Consider the following 19,699-nt stretch of genomic DNA (forward strand, 5'->3'; position numbering starts at 1 on the left):
TAATCATTTAAAAGTACAAGTGTATGTGTATACACACACATATTAGCTGAAACCATATGAAATTGCTAAAAAAAAATAATAATTGTCAAATTCGCACTGTACCATCAGCTCTAAGGCCTTTTTGTCTTACTTCCTAGTGCCCCAGCGCCATTCCCAATGGCTAAGAATGGGGCAGAGCTGACTTCTGGGTAAGTGGAGGAATTCTTATAAAGCCGTTCTTCTTGGACCAAATGCAAGAGGCTATAAATGCCTTCTAAATGCTACCAGTGGTGGTGCTCACACTAGAGAGACTGAAATATTTTTCAGAAGAAAAAAAAAACTGTCCGAGATTTTAACCACCAGCTGCTGCCAGCAGCTGCCAGGACCAGCCCACTATAAATTTAGTCAGGCCAGCAAAGGGTTGATTTTCCACTGGAATGTCAGGGAGGGACCTTGCTTCAACAAGTGCTTCTCCAAAGGGCCATGAGTCACCCTCCCATCAGAGATGGAGGCAGAGAGGATCTGGCGTCAGAGAGGAAGGCAGTCACCTTCTGGACTGAAAAGCCAGCACCTCAGCTCTACGCACAGGGTCTGTGCCCCGGGAAGACCCCAGGCTGAGTCTCCTGGGTATCGCTGAATAATGATGACCATGAATACCAGTAATGGGAGGTGATGGACATGCTTACGCTTTGATGGTGACGAGGGTGTCACAGGTGTGTACTCAGCTCCGAACTCACCGAGCTGCTGACAGTCAATAGCGAGAGCTATTTATGTGTCAATCATGCCTCAAGAAAGTGGTTTAAAAAACAAATGGGGGGGGGGCGCCTGGGTGGCACAGCGGTTAAGCAACTGCCTTCGGCTCAGGGCGTGATCCTGGCGTTCTGGGATCGAGCCCCACATCAGGCTCCTCCGCTAGGAGCCTGCTTCTTCCTCTCCCACTCCCCCTGCTTGTGTTCCCTCTCTCGCTGGCTGTCTCTATCTCTGTCAAATAAATAAATAAAATCTTAAAAAAAAAAAAAAAAAAAACAAACAAATGGGATCGCACACTCCAGAGGTGACACACTAATCACGAGCATGGCAAGTTCAAAGTCTAAAGCAAGGAGAAGCGTGAAGGGTGCCAATAGAACAAACCGCCGTAGCAAAACAGAGTTCTCTTCGGCGGGGCCATCTGGAAAGGGAGGAGTGGGGCAAGCAAAGCGCTTAACAGACAGATGAGTGCAAAGAGCTTTCCAGATTAAAAAAAAGAAAAAGAAAAAGCTTCTCCCTCCTCTCTCTCTGATGGTTCAGATGGAAAGCCATTAGGCTTCTCTTCCCCTCCCGCGGACAGGGCAAAGAAGGTCACAGGAGAAGGGACAGAGGCTGTCCCTGTGCTACCTACAGGGAGGGTAACAGAAAAAGAACCCTATCAAGGGTAACGGGAGCCAGGTCTTCACAGCCAGAGGATCCTCACGAACAGAAGACGACAAGGCTCCAAACTCCTCAAAACCCTAGAGCTGCGCGGCAATCACAGGCATGAGAAAAACACAGGGGGTGAGTGTGCGCGCACAGACGTCTACTTCCCAGCTCCCTCTGCAGGGAGAGGTCAGTCGAAAGGACAGTAAGAATTACCTCGAAGGGGCTGCTGCTGGCCAAATCTGGGACCACTGGAGCATAAAAAAGTACAGATACTAATGGGTTATAACCCAACAAGCAAAGTAAGAATCCATGAGTTCACACAGATACAAATGCACCAAAGGGGGAGAAGGAAAAGTTCCTCTTTCCAGTATAAGGCCAACTTGGAAACGCAGGAGGAATGATGAAAGCCGAATCACCATTCAGTGGTGGTCATTTCAGGCAGCCATTGAAGGACGCTAAGGCAGGAGGTGGTTTAAAGAAGTAGAGGACATTGTGTGGAGAAACCAGGTGGGCACCAACCTGGCCAGGTGTTGACCAGGACTGCCATCCCTGGTGCTGGGACGGTCATCACGCTGTGCTCGTAGATGTGACCCCCTGAACAAAATGGCCAGCCAGAGGCTGGTCATGAGAAAACTTGGGATAGACACAGTTTGAGGGATTTTTCCAGAATGAAAGAGCTGTACTCTTAAAGCTCACGAAAGACGAAGGGAGACTGAGGAATTCTCCCAGATTGAAGAGAGTCCACAAGCATACAGTCGAATATGACACATGGTTTTGGACTGGATCCTGGATCAGATGGAAAGGGGACAAGCTGGTAGGTCTGGATGGGTTCTGAAGACTAGGGGTACAGGGGCACGGTGTATCCATTTCCCAGTCGCGTGGCTGTATTGGTGTCATTCTGGAGTATCCTCGTTTTGGGGAAATGAACACTGGGGTGTTTATTTTGGTTTCTATTTTGGAGGGTGATAGCTTCATGTTTGCAACTGGCTCTCAAATGATCCAGAAAAAGAGAGAGGATAATACAGGGGAACGACCAAGCACATGGTGATGAAGTGTCAACAATTGAGGCAACTGGGCAAAGGGAATATTGGAGAACTCTACTCTTCTTGTGGCTTTTCTGTAAGCTGGAAATGATTTCAGAAACAACAGCTTCCTAGACAAAGGCATGCGGGCAAACAGCCACACCCCAGGGCCCCAGAACTCGGTTTGGATTCTGGAGGACACAGCAGGGCGTGCGATGGGGCTGTCAGGAAGGGGAGCTGCGGACCCACACCTGGGCAGCTGGGGCCCAGGCCAGCTTAGAGAAGGTCTCAAAAGTCAGGCCAAGAATCTGTTGCTTGGGTGGCAATGGGGAGCATCTAAGATTTATGGGCAGGGGAACAGCAGAATTTTCTGGAGGTAGGGCTATATTCCAGAGCGGAGAATAACCGGGAGAAGAAATGTGAGGCAAGCCACGGGGTGGTTCAGGTGCGAGGTAATGCTGGATGGGCGGCTGGCACCTGCAGGAGAGCTGGGATCTGTTGTGCGAGAGGCTTCATGATGTCCACCCGACAGCAGGTGTTGGGGGTCAGAGGAGGAGACGGGAAGACAGCAAAGCTGATTTGGGTTTTGAGTATCTAATTGGCTGGAAAACCACGTTATTAACTAACTGTATGCCTCCCTCGTACATTATACCTTAGACCTCCTGTTCTGTTGTTTACTTAATATTTATCTTTCAATGAAGTCAGTTGTTCGGTTTAAAAGAATATTCATCATTCTAAGTAATAACATCAGCTAGGCTGTGGTTGTGACGTGCTACTTTTCCTTTTCTCTAATACACAGGTCTTAAAAGGACCAGGAGCACGCAAGCTCAGGGCAAGCCCCCTTGCAAGCTACGCACCACACTCTGGAAAACACTGGGGCGGCGCTCAATGACACAGCTGAAATAGAGCTCACATCTGCTCACTCCGCTTTCAAAAAGAGAAGCTGAGCCTGTCCTAAATCAGCAAAATGGAATCTTCTGAAATCGCACATCTTTATGAAGTGTTGGTCCCTTGTGAGCTTGGCATGACCCAGCTGGCAAAGGTGAGGAGCCACAGGAAAGGCACATGACACACGGAGCACATGTGCACGTCCTCTTCCGATCTCGCCCTTGGCGTTCGGAGACGAGAACTTCGTCCTCTGGCACGAGGAGCGGGCATACCTGAGCTCTGCTTCTGCCACTCCTTGAGAAGCTGGGCTTACCAGGCTTCCACCTGCTCAGGACAAGCGATGCTTTGCTTTTTCAGTCCCAATGGAGAATAATGAAGTGTTCCTTTTCTGATCTGGCAAACAATGAAGTGGAATGAATATGACTCGGCAATCCTGAAGGCCAGGTACAAGAGTTGAGCTCGACAGATAACAGGATTCCTAAAACCAGAAAGTTCCACCATTCCTGGGAGCAGAGGAGCGTGAGACCCTGACAGATAAGGGGCCTGACAAAGGTCTCAAGCACAGTCATTTTACTGTTGATGACAATATTTTAGCGTGTACTAAACGTTGTAACAAAAGTAAATAAGTACAATAAAAGGATTGACAATAACAATAAATAATCATAAGAGCAGCTAACATTGTTAAGTGCTGAGAATGGGATGCAGAGCTGTGCACACCCTGTGTTCATCCAGCCCTTCGAAGGGGTGAAAAGCGGTCAGAATTTGAACCCAGGTCCCAAAGCACAAGATCAAGTCTACAAGATCAGGCTAAGAACGGGAAGAATCTCCCACGCGACTCCAGGAAAAGCAACGTGTCGGAGAGATCCTCGAGCCCATCTCAGGGAGCACAGAGATTTTCCACTCCCATGTAGGAAAGTCCAGCAATCGAAAGATTTGCCTTCAGTTAAAAAAATAATAATAAAATACTAAAAAAATTTTAAAATAACTGAAAAAAATACACAGCTACTTATATTTGTATAGTATGTTAGATCTTCGCCAAATGGTGTGTTTTGTGATTTTTCACCACCCCTATGTAGTTGGCAGACAACTTATTTTCTAGAATAGGAGACTGAGGCTCACGGAATTAAGTCACTTGGCAAAGAGACACAGTGGCAAGAACCCGGGCCTTCTGCCACTGAGCCTGTCCTCGTTATGGGAACCCACACGGTGGCCCTGGCCCGTTCCTCGAGCGGGGACACCACAGTTCCATCTGAGTTCAGCTGCACAAGGAGGCAGAGGCGTTGGAGGCCCCTGGGGGGAGAGGGCCCTCGGGGGCAGGGGAGGAGCACTGTGGGGCAGGAAGAGGGGACAGGCCAGCAGGGGGATCATGGCTCCAGCAACAGGAAAGGACCCTCCACCTTGTTCCCTGCGATCTTCCCAGCCCAGAGTCAGCAAGGAAAACAGTGATGGGGATGAATGAGTCACAAGAGACAGAGGCAATGGGAGGCAAGCCAGTGGCATTAAAGAGGTAACAGAGTTCCAACAATGAGGGTGACACCATGTGACATTTTATAGACACTTAACATGGAACATTTGTCCATTTTAGTTGTGAGCTGGGCTTTTCATATTTCAGGGCCAAATTTTTAAGGTGTCAAACATTATTTTGCACACTCCTGGTAAGCCCTGGGCCTTGGTACTGGGCCTTTGCTGATGAAATAAGGCCCCACCCCCGTTTCCCTGAGAGGCAGGATGGGGCAGGGGGCGGGACACTGGGCCCCCATTCCAGCAATAAAGAGCAGGCTCCTTTGAGCCTCAGTTTCCCCATCTGTCAAAGAAGGCAATGGCAGTCCCTGCCTGGACAGACAGTGGCGGGGGTTGAGGCCAGTCCCGGAACTTTCCTCCAGCGAAGGACCCAGCCCGTGGGACGTGCTCCGCAAAGGAGCAAAGGATGGCAACGTTACTACAAACACAACAGAACAGCCTAGAGGTGCTTTTCCACAGTCCACGCGCCTGCCTCCTCTCCCCTCAGGCCCCGACGTGGGCTTGCTGCTCTGTCACCACCCCCCACCGCCCCGGCTAAGTGTGAACATCAGCACAAACTGTAGGATTGGAATGAACACAGGTGACAACAAAGGGAACCGGTGTTTATGAGCACCTACTATGTGTCAGGCACTGGACAGGCCCTTTGTCACCTTGAGAAATGTCACTCTACCCAGGGCCACACTGAGCTGAGCGCCGTCCTGGCTGCTCGGACTCCAGACCTCCTGGGCAGGCAGGAGGCACGGCCTCAAGCAGCATCTGTCTCAAGGGTGTGCAACGAATAGTGGCAGGCAAAGCAGCCTGTGGGGTCTGCTTCCCAAGGAAAGCAGGTGAACAGCCGGCACAGGGGCGCTGGGCAAGACCCTTCCCTCCCCGGGCTGCGGGCGCCTCCTCCATGAAAGGGGTCTGGACTGTTCATCAGCCCAGTGATTCTTCTGATCTGCAAACCTCAGGCTCCCCAGGTGCAGCCCCTGGGCTGGCTGGAAGCGATGGCCTGGAGGAAGCCCTGGGTAGTGCCCCCTGGGTCAGGGGCCAGGTTCCGGGTTAGGACTTTAAGGATGGGAGGAGGCAGGGGGTGACCTGCTGACCCAAGGTTCCAACTCCCAGGAGACCTGGTGGTGGCGAGGAGGTGCAGAGGGAGAAGCTTTTTCTCATACACAACTTAATCACACCTTAAAAATGGCTATCAATCCCACCCCCCTTGGGGTTAGTGAGCCCAAGGACAGAGGTTGATGACAAGCTCAAAGGGGAGGAAGTCATTCCAGGAGGAACAAGGCAGGGAGGCAGTACCCACTATTCTTTTCAAAAGGTAAAGAAATGACCCCACCCAGGTGCTGGGACAAGCCACACAGTCAGGTGAGCGATGATGCAGTTGACCCCTGCTCAAAGGGACAAAGCGAAGAGAAGACACCTGCCAAATGGGCCAGCACTTCTGGGCTCAGGATCCCGGCCAAGGGGGACCGACTTCTCCCAAAATCCAGGGCAGGGAACCCACAGGTGCCTCGACTCCCCCAGAACACTGGTACAGAAATCAAACTGAGTCATCGTGGACTGGGGAGCAGCGAGTGTGGTGCAGACAGCGCGGGCTCGAGAGAGGACAGAGCCGAACCTGAACCCAGCTCTGCCGTTTACTAGCCATTTGGAGCCCTGGGCAAGTTCATTAACCTCTCTAGGCCTGTTTCTGACCCTGTGAAATGCAGACAACTTGTATAACTTGGAAGCATTGTTAAAAGAAAGCAGAGCGCAAAGCATCTGTATGGCATGCTGTCAATCTCGTAACAGGTCCTCATCAGACAGTCGGTGTTCAATAAATCCATGCGGACCGTACGGATGCTGGGGAGCAGCAACGACGCAAAGACGTTAACAGCTGTTGCCACCAGAGCTGCCTGGCTGCCACTGAATTCAGGCCAGAGACGGCTCCCTCTCTCATTTTTTCGAGCCGAGAGCAGGCATCTCAGCTCGCAAACAAACCGAATGCCTGGAGTGCTTTTACACAGACGAGGCAGAAGTGTAGTTGTTGGTTTTTTAAAACCTTGCTGAGTCCTCGGTTTCCTTCGATGGTCACAGATCTTTCCCTCATTCCAAAACCACACGAGGCTCACAATTATGCTGGACGGCTCTTCCTACCCCCAGAATGCAGTGAGGTCCAGACCTTGTACAAGGAGCAAAGGCGTACACCCCACAGTTCCGGGGTGGGGGCGGGGGGCAAGGCAGACAGCCACTGCCCCTAGAAGCCAGGAGCTGGGCTCTGCTGAGTGCGGTGTTAGGCCCAGGGAGGGTAGGAGAGATGGGGTAGGGTCTTGTCGGCCCTGGAGCAAAGAGACCCTGGCACATGGCTGACCCCCAGGCCACCTCGAGCTCGACGCAGGGAGCCGTCAGATGCAGCTTCCTGGGCCTGGTAACTCACAGGCGAGCGAGCTTCAGTGGAGGCGTGCAAGGCGACATCGGGCCTTTGCCTGTTCAGCGGGAAGGAGGCAGGTGGACGGCAGGCAGCCATGGGAAGCCGAGGATCAGAGGAATAAAAGTAGGAGGGAAGAGATGCTCCCGCCCCGGGCCTGAGCCAACCTCTTACTGCCTCCTCTTAGTTTGGAAGGGGGCCCCGTTGGGAGAACTGGCATGCTGTGAGCCCACCCCATGCCCTCAGGAGCATAACCACGTGCTCTGAACGACACACACCGTGGGGGCCTCCCGGGCCTCCAAGGCCCCACGTGGGCGCAAGCACACCAGGAGAGGGGGGCTGAGCGGGACCAGAAACGGCCAAATCTGCACGAGAGCAGATGCACCAACCGCTTCTTCTTTCCACTTTTCCCCCCAGACTTGCTCTCTGTGAGCAGAACTGAAGGGAGTTTCCTATTCTTTTATTTTGACTGGTTTTCTGGGGAAAATATAAATGAGCAATTAAACGGGAGGATGGGCAAAACGGAGCTGGAGAGCCGGCTTCGGAATAAAAGAGAACCCCGCTCACTAGCACACCTCCTCATTTCCACTTGAAAATAATACCACTAAAAATAAGCTCTCGGAGGTCTTAGGAACTCCCTTTCATCATAACCAGGTGAAAAATAGAGCCGGGACCTTCCGTGTGCACAGCACTTCACAGTGTGGCAGGTATTTGCAGGCACATGATGGCACTTGCCCCACGGTCCTTCGAGCCAGGCGGGCAGGGATATGTGGATATGTGTCCCCACTGTTAGGAGATGGAAGTCGACTCAGAGACCGTTAGTGACCTGCCCAAGGACACACAGCTGGTAAGGCCGCGGCAGGGACTCAAATACAGGAGCTCAGTCTCAAAACCGGGAGCTTTGTCTGTATGGCTTCTCCCATCCCAGGGAAAACCCAACTTGGGAACTTTGCTTTCTCTAGATTGGCCGCACTGAATACCCTTGCCAAGCGCCAGACTGAAGGCATAGACCAGAGGGGACCAGAGAGGAAGGGAAAGGGGACAGAGCTGACACCCAACGTATCTCTAATGAAGCTTTCACTGCAGATCATTGCTCTCGAGGCCCCGGCACGTTTCGCTTGCCCTCTCTATTTTTAGAGCCACTTCCCCACAAACTTTTATTTCGCCAGGTCGTCTTCTTCATGCCTTTCCTTTCTCCTGAATGGTTCCATAATCCTTGGGCTGTTTTGTCATCCCAGTGAGTTGCTGTGGAAATGATTCCTGAAGTTATAAACAAGGGACTGTGACCTCGGTGGGGAGGGAGACAAAACCCAGCCACCGAGCCAGATGTCACATACCACAGTCACAGGTCACAGTGCGAGAGACCAGGGCACCCAGCTCTGTGGCCTTCCCCTTCTTAGACTCGCTCCTCTGGCCAGGAAGAGTCAGACACTCTAACACCAGGCTCCTGGACCTTCCCTTCACTGTGCAAAAGGTACCGAGACCTGTAAACCCAAACCACGGTTAACACACACACACACACACACACACACACACACTCTTAACCCAGCCCTGGGTCTCTCCCAGCCTCATCCACACCCGCAACCTGGGGCCTAGCAAGCCCACAGACCCCATCGCTCCTTCTCGTGGGAGAGTTGGTCTCTCTCAATTCCCCACACCCTTGCAGGGTCCTCTCCAGGGGGCACTACCGGCGTTTGGGGTGAGGCATTTCTTGGTCGTACAGGAATGTCACATGCATAGCACCCCAGACCCTCACCAGTGGTGGCCGCTGCAGGCAGAGTGACAACCAAAGCCCCCTCGCACATTTTTGGCCACCACCTACTGGGTGCTAGCCGTGTCGTAAAGCCTGCCCAGTGTGTGTATGCCCAGCTGGGTGTCTCTCTCTCTCTCTCTCTCACACACACACACACATACACACACGTACCGCTCCTTGAAAGCAGGGACTGTGTCTTACTCACTTCAACCACGGACCCCCCCCCCCAGGCTCCTGTCACTCTTGTGGCGTGTACTGCAAACCAGGCAGGCCCTCCCTGGAGCAGTGTCTGTCTCCATAGAAATGACAAACATAAATAACCACAATACACAGCGGGATGGGACCACAGAGCCCTCAGGACTTAGCTGAGAGAACACCGTGCCAGGTGTCTGGGATCCCGGGTTACAGTCCCACCTTCACATGTGACTCTGGACTTCTCTGAGTCTCCCTTTGGGCATCTGTAACATGCAACTTTGATCACTGCGTCTCCTTTCAGTTAAAATATTTTAAGTGCTCAAACTTAGAGACAAAAAGGATGGAAGTGAAGAGAGGGGCCAGAGGCCAGTTCCTTGCAGGTTTCCCAGGGGGGCGCATTTGCTCCCTGGATCTCCATAAGCAATGATGCCTGTGTGGGGGTCGTGCCCCGTGGTGCCTGGGCTACCTTTAGGTGAGGGACTAGCGACACTGCAGGAGTGGAAGAAGGGGCTCAGGGTAGCCGCGGGCCGGGTGTGGCATCTGCACTAGGGGGGTAGTTCCTGACCTATTTCCTGCTCTGGCTCTCCTCTGAGAATGTCCGAGCCCAGGCCAGAGCCTGTGAGCAGGAGCTCCAGGGGCACAACGGGCCGGATTCTCTGCAAGAGCTCCCAGCCTGAGCTCCAGATGAGAAAGCCCAGGGGGGGGCTGTCCTGGGCGGTCGCCCACTCCCCAACCCCCAGCAAACCCTGCCTCCAGCTCCACCCACTTCAAAACGGGCCCCTGAGAACAATGGTGAAGACTCAACTTCGAAACATGTAAGTGATTCAGAGTGGATGAAACCACAGATGAAACCAGCCTCAGGACATGGCCCCAGACGTTTCCAAAGTCACTTCCAAATACTACAATGAAAATAGCTTTTGAAATGTGGCTTCACGGAGAATCCCAGAGAAATAAGAACAGAGAGTTCTCTGCCTTCTAACAAAGCTCCGCCCTCTTCTGGCATAAAACAGATAGAAAGCGGCACCAGGACCCTGGATTTTCCAGTACCGCGCGGGCAGGCGCTTGGGACAGCCGCCTGCACCCCTGCACACATTGTCTGCGGGCCAGCGGTGCCCCTGGCTGCCCTTCCCGAAGCTGCCCTTCCACTCCCACCTCACCAGCCTCGAAGACACATTTTCTCACAATGTCTATCTCCGTTGTGTTTAACTACCCCCCCCCCCAAAGTCCTGTCCCAGCATCTGACGGAGTCAGAAGATAACAATTACGATAGCACGGTGACCATGATGGTAATGATGCCACTTTAAGAAAAGACAAGCGCCGAGTACAGCAAACCCGGCCCAGCCGCAGCCTGTGCAGGCAATCAGTACTTTTGAAGTCGCTTTTCCAGGACGTCCAGAGGCCAAGGAAGAGTCACGCCGCGGGGCCGGGGAGTCAAGGACGCCCAGGGGAAGCTCGGCGGGTCACGTGCTCGCCGGAGCCCTGAAGTGCGCCCGGCCTCGCTGACGTAACTATTCGAGAATTTAAAAGTCCCCAACTCGGAGGAAATGCAGTGCAGTTTTATGGCTCATCCACGCGCCGCCGTGGATCGCCGGGGGTGACCCCGCGCAACCGGGTGGCACCACTCGAACTCAGAAGGAGCCCCCGCGGGGGTGGCGCAGAACTGGGCCACGGTCGGGGAGCGCCCCCCACCCGCCCCCCGCGGCCGCTGACCCCGGTCCCGAACCACAACTGCAAGCGGGGACTCCATCTATGGGCGGGGACCGGGGCACGGACCCCAACAGCGGGCGGGGACCCCAGCTAGGATGAGGACCCGGCCACGCGCACAGACCCCAGCCACGGGCGGAGACCTTGACCCTGGGCGGGGACCCCAGCCGCAGGCCCGTACCCGGACCGGTCTCACGGACGGAGCCAGCCTCCCAGGGCACACGCCCGGGGCCGCCGGCTGCCCCGCAGACACACTCCTCTGCCAGCAGGGGACCCAAATGCGTGCCTCGCCTCTTTCCTGCCCTTAGCCAGTGCCTCTTGGGGAAAGATCAAGTGAGCTTCGGCTACCACTTCCAGCACGCCTTTGTCTGGCGGCCAAGGTCCCGGGGACGCCTGTCTCCTCGCTGACCCGGGGCGTCCGCCCACCCGCCCTCGGCCGCAGCGCACTTACCCGCCCCGGGCGTTCGCGGATGGCTCGCGCGGAGTCGCCTTCCTTCGGCGACGCGACTGCTAAAGAGCCCCGAGCGGCTGAGTTTCCCGAGACGAGCGGCTGCGCGCGGAGTCCCCCCGGCCCGGCCGGCGACGCAAACTTTCCCGGGGCAACGGCGCGGGGCGGGCGCGACCCCCCGAGGGCCGGGCAAAGTTGCAGCACAAAAGGCCAATGACTGGGAGCGCGGCGGCGGCCGGGCCAGGCTCCTCCCCCAGCTCTCGGCGCTCCGAGCGGCCCGCGCGCAGCCAGCTGCTCGCGCAGGGCGCCCGCCGCGCTCTCCTCCGGGGCCAGGAATGCGCGGGGCCGGCGGCGGCGCGCCCAGGAGCCCCGGGGCCCCGGCGGCCGCGCAGCCAGCCGGGCACGGGCGCAGCCTGACCGACGCAGCGCCACTGGGCCGCTGCTCCCCAGCGCACCCTGCGCGGCTTCCAGGAGTCTTTGAGGCATGACCACTTGTTACGGGTCTGAGTTTTTCCACGGCGCTTCCCACTACGCGGGGCAACCGCGGGGAAGGCACCGTGCGAAATGCCCTGAGGCCAAGCGCGGGCCATGTGTCCCAACACGGCGATCCACACACGCTTGGGAGTGGGGAGCAGGCCTCCCGCAAGAAGGTGGGGACGAAATGGTGCCTCCCTAGTTCCTGGAGCCACAGTCTGGCTCTTCTTTCTTCCTCTGCGTCGACCTGACACCGCTTGACCACAGATCCTTAGAGCGCGCTGTGCTCTACAGTTTGCAAAACTTGACGTGCCTTCCCCTGGGCTGGTGCACCGTCTGAAGTGGCCAGCGACTATGAACCCAAACCGCTTCCCACTGCCATGTTTCCAGGGAGCCTGTTTCTATCTGGAAGTTGTTGGTTTTATTTTTTTATTTTTTTCCCCTCTAGGGCCCACATCAACGCCTTTGCTGGCATCGACCTCATACCCAGAAGTGGCGCTTACCTGTCCCTGGTACCACTGCAAGGTATCACCTTTCCTCTGGCTATTTCTGCAGCTAGGCAGAAAGAAGAAAGAAAAGAACTAAGAAGAGCCTGTGGCTATATGTAGATGCCAGGCTTCCTATTTTAAGTTTGGTTTCAAGAAAGCATTGCTATATTTTATATGCAGGGACCAAAGGGCAAGAGACTCACAAATGACTCAACGCTTCCTTTCTTCCTCTTAAAGAAACAGATGCCCAAGGCTTGATAGCCCTAAATGAGAATTCCATATAGAATAAGGAAATTGAATTTTATTACCTTCCACTAAAAAAAAATTTTTTTTAAATACCGTACTTCTAAGAGCCACATTTCTGATAGAAATTTCAATAGATTCCTTATTTGCAATGGTTATTAATGTACCCATTTCACAAATGTGATTAACTGAGACCAAAACAGACTGATTTGTTTAAATGTATACCATCCACTGTTGGTAAAGTAAGAATTGGAATGCCCAGTTTTGTTTTGTTTTGTTTTGTTTTCCTGTGTCCTTGTGCCCTAATTCCAGGTCATACCCATTCATGGCAAAACAAAAACAAAAAAACCCCACTTTCTAACTTATTAAGCTCAAGCATTCCAATTAGGCCAAGAACAAAGATGCATTTGAGATGCCATCCCTTTCACTTGCAACAGCTCCTCCCACACTTGCTGGATGCATATCTTTCATGACAAAGGAAGGTACCACTATGCTTTGAAACCCACTGGTGTGGTCAGCCAGATGATGTCCCCCTCACTGAGGATGTCCACATCTTAATCCCCATGGTCTATGAATATATTAATTGACAAGGCAAAGGGGAATTAAGATTGTTGATGGCATTAAGGTTGCTAATCATCCGACCTTAAAATAGGAAGATTATCCTAGATTATCCAGGTGGACCCCATGTAATCACAAGAGTCCTTGGAAGTGAAAGAGGGAGGAAGAGGGGAGGTCGGGGAGAGGGGTGACAGCAGAAGCAGAGACAGAGAGAGATGTGAAGCTGCTGTGCTGGCTTGGAAGTTGGAGGAAGGGCACTGTGAGCCAACAAATGTGGCAGCAGAAAAGCAAGGAAATGGATTTTTCCCTCCATCTTCCAGAAAGGCATATACCCCTACTGACATGTTGATTTTAGTCCAGGAAGACCCATGTCAGACATTTTACCTGCAGAACTGTAAGAAGATAAATTTGAATTGTCTTAAGCCACTCATTTGGTGGTCATTTATCACAACAGCGATAGGAAACTGATACAGTAGGTATGTGGTTATTACTATGATTTACTCTTCTTTGAAGGATTTTATGAAAGTATCTTGGATTCTAGGAATAGAGACATAGAGTCTAAGATCACTCATTGCAGGAGAGCGTTCTGGCTGAGAAAGGCTTGTCCCCAGCCCTTCTCCAAGGCATCTCCATACTCTAGCAGGGCAGTGGGGTTGGGCAGCCCATAGGCAGACAGAACCATGGTCCAGTGTAGGACATACTCATTAGAAAATGAAGTCAAGAGCTCCCAACATCACAGGGGATTGAGAGTCAAGCCCCGCCACCTGACAGAGACACATCCACACCGGAAACTCTCTGCCAACCCACCCGGCTCTGGTCCCAGCCACAGCCAGGCAGGCTGCCCAGACAGTAAACCTGGAGCTGTAGTAAATGTGCGTGGCTGGCCTCTTCCTGCCACACTGCTGACACAGAGGAGGAAAGATGCATGTTTGTGCCCTCTGGCTTGGGATCCCTGGAATCCAGAGAAAAAGACTGAATCACAGGCAGGAAGCATGTGCTTTAGTAGTATCCACGACTGAATCTTCACGCCGTAAGAATTTCTCGGGTCTGAGTACAAGGCCAAGGCCTCTGCAGAAATGTAGTCTGTATGAGTGTTTTCAGCAATGCTACAGTGCGGTCACTGTTAAACTGTCTTCTGGAGTCCTGGGGTTTCTGGAGTTACCGTAAAGGCTACCCAGGAGGCACCCATAGCAACTGTAACCACAACTATTCCACTTTTATGGGTCACACCTTTGGGTTCCACGTAAGATTTTGTTTGGAGCAAAGGTTCATTTGGAGAGAAGGCCGGGGGGGGGGGGAATGAAAATGTGCAAACATTGCTTTCTAGGAAAGAATGTGTGCTGTTGGGCTCCTAGAATCCAACCTGAGTCTCAAGGGGAGTGACACACCCAATGTCAAGGGCTGCGTAGTGACAGAGCAGGTGTCTGAAAGGAGATTTTTTTTTTTAATGTAAGTAGAGAGAACAGTATAATGAGCCCTATGTATATTACCTAGTTTCAATATTATCAAATCATGGCCAATTCTGTTTCATTCACATTGCTCACTTCCCCGCTGCTACCCAGATTATTTCTAAACAAATCCTAGATGTCATCATTGTATCAGTTAATATTTCTGTTTGAATCTCCAAAAGGCAAGGACTGGAAGAGAATTTTTGCAGGCTATTTTTTTTTTTCTCTCTCAGCCTCCCTGAAACCAACTACAATCTGTAAATATAATGAGAGACAACCACAAATACCAGACCTATGGTCTGAAACTCAGTGCTCCTAGGACTCACTGGGTTATTGTTAAAATGCTCCCAGAGACTGGTCCAGGAAGTCAGGAAAGGGGGGGCTCAAGAATGTACAGTTTAGCAAGCAGATTCTGGATGGAGATGCTTTCCAAACCACACGTGGAGAAACTCTGAAACTAAAGTTTCGGGGCAGGCGTCACTGGTTGTCTCCAAAACTGCTGTTCCCTCTCCTTATTGACTTACTTGCTTATATGCAAAATTAATGTAGGTGTGGTCACGTGACATACCTTCCCCAGTGAGACAGGAAGGGAAGTCAGCTGGGCTTATGGTGACATTTCTCTCACCCTTCAGGGAAAACACAAGATGGCATATCTCCTGTCCAGATGTCCTCCTGCCTCGTGGCATTGTCTTGAGGGCACAATGCGTGGGGCTGCTGCAGCCAGCTTGAAACAATGAAGGGGACGTCTGCCAACATACTCCATGTGGGTAGAGGGGAAGATGCAATATGCTAATGAATCATTCAACCTTAAAAGTGCCCTGTCCCCAGACTCCCTGCCAGGTGAGATGATGGACCGGTTATCGTTGAAGGTTTCTTGCATTGGGCTGTTACTTGCAGCCAAAAGCATCCTGAAGGAACTGTCAACTGTGATACTGAGAAGAGCTCCTTTGGTAGATACTAGACCTAAGGCTTCAGAAAGGGAGAAATACCACAGAGCAGATGGAAGATCATTTGCCAGGGGAGTCTTCTGGAATCCAAAAGGCAAGTTGGTGCCTGGGAAATGCCCCCAGCCCTGTGCACTAAAGAAGGCTTTGCTACGTGTTTGCAGTTTCCTTTAATACTCTGTTGCGGCAAAAATGTTTTGCTTTGGCAAAGAAGTGACAAGCCACATGAAAATGGGAAGCTGGGCTAGAAACCCTTGCCCAAATTTGCCTGACACATAATAAACACCTGCACACTAATAAAATATTCATGAGCGTCCACAATCACCGTTCCAGGTGCTTATGGGGGTATCAAAATGTATAGACAGGAAAGATGGGCTCATGCTGGAGAAGCAGGAAGCAGGCATGCAGAACCAAGAACACGAGCAGACAGCATGTGCGTTGGCGGTTGGAGCACGAAGAACGAGAGGGTGCAGTGTGTGTATTAGAAGTTATTTCAGTGGACTGAAAGGAACCTCTATTCTATCCAAGGACTTGTTTCTGCTCCACCGGACCAAGAGCGTCCTCCCTGGATCACCAATGCCACGTCTGATACATGGAGAAATCTGGGACATAAGGCCAGACATTAGAACGATTGCAGGGCTGGCTGGTTCACTGATAGGGAGTATGTGTTTTGTCTCCCTGGACACAGAACACACCAGCTCTTTGCTGGGGGTGTGAGTCGAAATAGAAGTTCATATATCTGACTTGTTGATGGGCCCCCGAGTGCAAGCTCAGAAACACCAGGCCCCTGAATGATAGCATGGTGTCCTCACAGAATAACAGGGTGCCCACGTGTAGCCAGGCAATGTACACTTTTATAGACTCAAGGAGTTTCATTCAGTCGATCAAAATCGCTTATTGAACACCTGCTGTGTGGGGCTCTGTGCAAAGTCAGATGCCTCGTGGTCCCTGTGCTCACTCTGTCAGAGAAGGGAGTGGCTACTACATGACAGAGGCAGAACAGGAATATTGAATCAGCCCTGCAAGAGGTATGGGGAGATTTTTCCAGAAGAGGGAATACTTGAGCAGAGTTTTGGAGGACAAGGAGGTGTTATCATATTCAGATTTCTCATATGAGGATATTTTAATAGTTATGCATTTAAAGCATATTAGGAAAGAAACATAATTAGCACACCAAGCCCATAACTTCACAGACATTACCCAGGACAAAACAAAGTAATACACTGAAATACAAATGAAGCAGTATAAAGAAAAATAGTAAGAGGGTAAGGATACAGGTGGTCCACAGATAAGGTCAAAGTCTTCAAGGTGGCACACACCTAAAGAACATCGCTGAAACACTGAGCTAAGAAAAGAAAGGAAGTGGACAGAAGAGAAATAGAATGTTCTAGGTTGTGAGAATTAAATCTGTTCTTGACTATACCTAGGAACACTTTATGATAACAAAGCCTATGATCAACTCATTCAACAAGTATTTCTCAAGCCCCTGCAGTGTTAGGTCCTCGTAGGTCCTGGGAGACAGGCCAGGACAGTAGCGACGAACTCCCTGCCTCCCTCCCGGAGAATACCTTCCAGATTAGCTCTGGTGGCCACCTACAGCAATTACCAGATGAAAGGCAAAGACATTAGGGCCCTGAGCTGTTTTAATCTTTTAATGCCTGCGTGCTGTCTCTTGAACCAGAGTGTGGTCGGCTTGAGGGCAGAAAACTGAGCCTCCCCCACTTCCCGCCCTGGCAGTGGGCTTCTTACTGGCTGTGCTGACTCCCAGCCCAGGGTTCATCACTGCCATCTTGGCCCTGTCCTGGCAGAAGAGTCCCCTCCTCGGGGACCAGCCTCCCTCAGCCCGTCCACTCAGGACCTCATTGCACCTTAAGGTCCTTCTTTTTGCAGCAAGGCAGACCTCAGGCTTCACCCAGCCACCAGAAACCCAAACCCCAAAAGCATGCTGACCTAGAGGATTCTCTCATCAACCACCAGCTTGGAAGGGTGGCAACGTACCGTCCCCAGGACGGCTTGCTCTCTGCCTTCCCCACTGAACAAGCACACAAAGGAAACCGAAAAGGTGACTGAAAAGCTTTTTGAAACGACTACTGTAATAATCACTACCATCTGCGAGCGTTTGCCACCCAGCTGGCACTCTGCTGAATGGCTTTCTTCTCTTCTCTCTTTAATCCTCTGATGGGCCTTTGTGGCTATTGTCCTCAGCTGACCAAGGAGGACACAGCCATGGAGGTCTCTTACCCCAGCTCGCACCCAGCAGAACCACGGTCACACACAGGCTGTGCGTCTGCGAACCCAAACTCCTAACGAGCCCGCAATGACGAAGAGCTAAGCTTCACGGAATTTTTATACTCTGAACCTATGGGAAGAAAATACGCCATGAGGAACCCAGGACCAGCGCCCGGCTCTGCCATGTGAGTTCAGCCCTCTTACTAATAAAATAAGACCTACTTCACGAGTGAACTCTGAGAGCGTTTTTTTGTTGTTGTTGTTTGTTAGTTTTTTCTAGGAGGAATCACTGCTTTGGGCTTCTCAGAAAAGTCCTCACATTCCATGAAGGGCTGTCCAAGCAGTGAGGTACATTCCTGAGCTGCAAGCCATTGAAACTTCGTTGTATGGAAAGAGAGAAATATTTGTAGGCGGGATTCAGGCCTTCGAAAAATTCGGCCATTACCTCCGCCCATGCTAAAATGAAATGTCAGCTTGAACCCAAAATACATGCAGGAAATATATGGGGGCAGCTTCCCACGTGACTTCTTAGCCTCATCCAGAATTTCTAGACGGGGCCTTGGAATTTTCCTGGAGTGCACACAAAACCTTCTTCACACGCAGGCCGGCATTGCCTGACCGTGTGCTCGGCTCAGCCTACGTTTGAACTTGGTCTTGTCCTAATTTCATGTAAGACATTGACTAAATGGGAAGCAAAGTTCTACCTGCTGGACTGTCTTCCTGGGCAAAAAAATAATCTCCAGGAGTCAGAGTCTGATATCAGTGTGACACCAGGGTAATGGTGAAAAAATAAAACATCCAATGATTAGCCATGATAAACTGGGAGGGCCTGGAGGGCTGGGAGTGAGGGGTGGTCGCAGGGCTTGGTTCAGTCCACACGCTAAGAATGAAGCCCAAGTCTTTGACTTGCTTCTACGTCCCTTAGACTAGCGGTTCTCAAACTTTGCTGCCCAGTAGAATCCCCTGGGGAACTGTGAAAGTTCCCTGTGCCCGGGGCGCACCCCTCTATCAATTACATCAGAAACTCTGGCCGTGGCACCCAGGCATCAATATTTTTTTTAAATCTCGCTAGGAGATTTCAGGGTGCGGCCAAGGTTGAACACGGTGCTCTGGGTCCCTGCTACTCACAGGGTGGCCCATGAACTCAGCAGCGTCTTCAACTCTGAGGTGTGAACGAGCCACTGAAGACCTTGTATAACAGTGATTCCGACTCAGCAGGTCTGGGGTAGGAGCCGAGGTTCTGCTTATCTAAGAAAGGCTCGCAGGTGCCGCTGAGGCTGCTAGTATAGGGAACCACATCGTGAGTGGCACAGCCCCAGAGCAGTGGCTCTCCAGGGACAGCCTGGCCCACCAGGGGACATTTGGAAGTGTCCGGGGACATTTTTGATCGAACATTGGAGGATGTTCCTGGCATTGAGGGCTGCTAAGCATCCTACCACGTACAGGACAGCCCTCCCCCAGCGATCACCCAGGCCCAGTGTCAGTGGTGCTGAACATGAGAAACCCCATCTCGAGCACCCAGCGCGCAACATTTATGTAGGCGGCCCTCAGTTGGAATGAATGAATAAACGGACGAGAGAATGGCTTAACACCACAGTGATTTTGTTGTGTTGTTGAACTAACCTGGCCCACAGATAGCTTTTGAGGGATGCATCAAATACACACACCCTCTCTCTGCCGGACACAATACAATCAATCTACAAACATCTGTTGTGGGCCTACTATGCGCAGCCCATAGTGCTAAGGAACAGGACCAGGCCCACACTCTGTCCTCAGAGGTCTCACTCTCCGAAGGTGTTAGACGTGCATCGAGCACCCGCCTGTGCCAGCCTGGAGCCAGCACTTGCCACACACTATCACGCTGAAACCTCCAGAGGTACATACTAATTTTATACCCATTTTACAGATGAGGAAACTAAGGTTTGAAGTGACTAAGCGACTTGACTGAGGTCCTAGCATGAGTAAGTGACAGATTTGAACCCAGATCTGTCCAGCTCAAGCACCCAAGCTCTTCT

General features: G+C 51.9%; 1 protein-coding gene and 1 long non-coding RNA gene across 29 annotated transcripts in view; one reads left to right on the top strand and one right to left on the bottom strand.

The window, feature by feature from the left end:
- TACC2 (transforming acidic coiled-coil containing protein 2) overlaps positions 1-19,699 on the bottom strand; it is a 200,287-nt gene that overhangs the window by 102,616 nt on the left and 77,972 nt on the right. The gene's annotated exons all lie outside the window — the stretch shown is intronic.
- Positions 11,719-17,907, top strand: LOC123000759 (uncharacterized). The gene is made up of 3 exons (XR_006408967.3): positions 11,719-11,950; positions 12,223-12,299; positions 15,144-17,907. It is a non-coding gene; the product is annotated as an uncharacterized LOC123000759 (long non-coding RNA).

This window comes from Ursus arctos, unplaced genomic scaffold (assembly GCF_023065955.2).
Source record: "Ursus arctos isolate Adak ecotype North America unplaced genomic scaffold, UrsArc2.0 scaffold_7, whole genome shotgun sequence".
In the NCBI taxonomy this organism is placed as follows: domain Eukaryota; kingdom Metazoa; phylum Chordata; class Mammalia; order Carnivora; family Ursidae; genus Ursus; species Ursus arctos.